This window comes from Macrobrachium nipponense, chromosome 24 (assembly GCF_015104395.2).
Source record: "Macrobrachium nipponense isolate FS-2020 chromosome 24, ASM1510439v2, whole genome shotgun sequence".
In the NCBI taxonomy this organism is placed as follows: Eukaryota; Metazoa; Arthropoda; class Malacostraca; order Decapoda; family Palaemonidae; genus Macrobrachium; species Macrobrachium nipponense.
Window position 1 is genome coordinate 5,007,969 of NC_061091.1, and position 3,389 is coordinate 5,011,357.

The following is a 3,389-nucleotide window of genomic DNA, read 5'->3' on the forward strand; positions in this document are numbered from 1 at the left end:
AAATGATGTTCGGAAAGTAAACTGGAATTTAGCCTCTGGTTTCACGTCGTTTAAATTCTTATTAGTTTTCTCCTTTTATATGTTTAACAGTCCCTATTATTCCTCGTAACCTGACAGACACGAAGGTTCGTGGTTTGACGGGACACTCAATTATCACTTTCAAATACCTTTCATTTTCATTGCTTCATTTCGTCCTGTTCCAACAGTCTATTCAGAAGGTTTGAGCCATGAGATGCCACTAGCTAACTCACAACTATACAATAGGATATACAATTATGTTTTCTATTATCTGATGAGCGATAAAATGTACAATGTCAGTCAGGTGTTCTTGTATACACCTTAGACCTATATGATTCATGCACACCCATTAGCAAAAGTATTACCTGCGCGGATGTTTTCACTCTTAAACATTTTACTAACCTGCCAAAGGTAAAAGTGATGATAATACTGATAATAATAATAAGGTAATATTCTTACGAAACACGCTATGGGACAATAAAATTCCATGAAATTCTTCCATTAAAAAGGACGCCTATTTTTTTGGAAAAAAAAGGGTATAAAAGTAAAGATACTACAAAGAGAAATGTTCTTGAGTCTAACTCTATAGGTGAGGAAAAGCAAACTCAAGAAGGCAGACAAGTCAAGTGTCCAAGGCCACTAATACTGGCAGCCGTGCCCCTTGAGTTGACCCCACGAGGTCACAAACAGCAGCAAAGATATACTTTATTTAATTAAGTAGGAACAAGACTGCGACTTTAACTGGAACATCATTAGGTTAGGGTGGGGCTGATGAAGGATTTAGTTATAGGCCTAGTGAAAAAAACAATAAACAGTACAGTATAATGCTCACAGAAACACATGTATATATAGTATGTGTTTGTGTAAGCATGTCTGTATATATTTGTTACACACACACACCACACACATATATATATATATATATATATATATATATGTATATATATATATATATATATATATATATGTATAATTAACGTATATGAATACATCACAAGTAGTTTCCGACACTCGTGTCAAAACAGGTCAGCAAAAGTAAGCTAGCAACCAAAAATCTGACATTAAAGCCAGAATGATTACAAAATAAATAAACAAAATGACTCTAGGCAACCCTCACTGTTAGGTTACCAAAGAATCAATCTTAGAATCGAAACAAATGAAAGAAAACCGAAAATTATAGCGAGAGAAAGACTCGCTCGAAGACTATACAACACGAAACCAGTTTCCTTGTACGAGTACGACGTATAATGCTGCATATAACCATCAACAGTCAACTATGAATGGTCGGCAGCTCTCCAGTTGCTCACCAGATGCGGTAGAGTGAAGATGCGACCCATGGCTCCGGAAAGCGCTGCCAGATGCACGATCCAAGGCTAACTTTACCCTTGAATAATATAAAAACTAGTGATGCTAGATGGTTGCAATTTGGTATGTTTGTCGATTGGAGGTTGGATGATCAACGTACCAAATTGCAGCCCTCTAGACTTAGTCGTTTTTTTAAGGCGGGCGGACGGACAGACAAAGAACGAGGACTTGGTAAAATAGCGTACGAGCAGCGACCCAGATCTCGTAATAATGGCTGGAGGAACTTCGAAACCCGATAGGGATTTCTGCCTCTCCAGAGATTATTACCATCGTTGCCAAATATCACAGACGGATCGAGGAGGGACACGGTGCCGCGAGAGAGAGAGAGAGAGAGGATTGCTTTTTTTTTTTTTTTTACTTATTCTTTTTATTTTCTCTTTACAAGAATTCTATATTCAAGCATTCTCACACACACACGTACACCAAGCGGAGAGAGAGAGAGAGAGAGAGAGAGAGAGAGAGAGAGAGAGAGAGAGAGAGAAACCGTTATAAGAATAGGCAAAAGTATGGTAAGAAAATGAATAATGCGGATGATCCTACTTTCCAGAAAAAAACTCACTATTCTTTTATTTCCAGGAAAATTCAGACAAAAGCTCTCTCTCTCTCTCTCTCTCTCTCTCTCATCATAATCATCATTTTTGATAATTTTGAATAATGGCACTTATTAATTCACGCATTTTATTACTGTATTATGTCTCTCTCTCTCTCTCTCTCTCTCTCTCTCTCTCTAAAAACCCAGTCTTCAACAATATATATGTTCTTATTATACTTTTGTTGCATGCTCTTATAACTCTCTCTCTCTCTCTCTCTCTCTCTCTCTCTCTCTCTCTCTCTCTCTCACTAAACGTCTAGTCTTCAACAATATTCATTTTGTTATCATAAATTTGCATGTTCTTATAACTCTTTCTCTCTCTCTCTCTTTAGTCTTTTATTTTTTGATAAGTTTTTATAATAATACTTCCAATAATTTATGTATTTTTTCTGTGAGGGGAATCTCTCTTTGCGTCTCTCTCTTCGTTCTGCCTGCCCTCTCTCATTCCTCTAAATTCCAGGAAAGTCCAGGTTCCAGAGCCCTGTCCATCAAGGCACTCTCACTCTCTCGCCTGAGAATAAAATAAAAGCATATAAAGCAACAAAGAATAACAACAAAGAAAATAGTCGCCCCCAGCAATTAGAATGACGGCCACAACTGCGTAGAGAGAGAGAGAGAGAGAGAGAGAGAGAGAGAGAGAGAGAGAGAGAGAGAGAGAGAGAGAGAGAGAGAGAGATTTTCTCTTTACAAAAATAAAATGCATAAATTATTATAAGTATTATTATAAAAACTTATCAAAAAATAAGATTCAAGAGAGAGAGAGAGAGAGAGAGAGAGAGAGAGATTCAAGGTACAGAATTACTATAAGTATTATTTTACAAAATTATCAAAAAATAAGAGAGAAAGAGAGAGAAAGATTTCCGTTAAAGAAATGAAAAACATGAATTATTATAAGTATTATTAAAAATGATAAAAAACATAAGAATAACAAGAGAGAGAGAGATTTTCTATTTACAGAAATAAAATACATAAATTATTATATGTGTTATTATAAAAAATATAAAAAAATAAGAAAAGAGAGAGAGAGAGAGAGGAGAGAGAGAGAGAGAGAGAGTGAGAGAGACCTAATACAGCAATGAAATGCGTATATTACAAGAAGTGTGATTATTCAAAATTATCAAAAACAATGAATAAAGAGAGAGAGAGAGAGAGAGAGAGAGAGAGAGAGAGAGAGAGAGAGAGAGAGAGAAAGCGTTATAAGAATATGCAATAGTATGTTAAGAAAATTAATATTGCGGAAGAGTAGACGTTTAATGAGAGAGAGAGAGAGAGAGAGAGAGAGAGAGAGAGTGGCATTGTGCGAGGGGGGGGGGGAGGGGGAGTCCTTGGCTCGCGTTATACTGAAAATAGCTGACGCGAAACGGACAGACAGATAGACAAAGCGCCCCTGCTTGGAAGAGGCACTCTTCCTCCC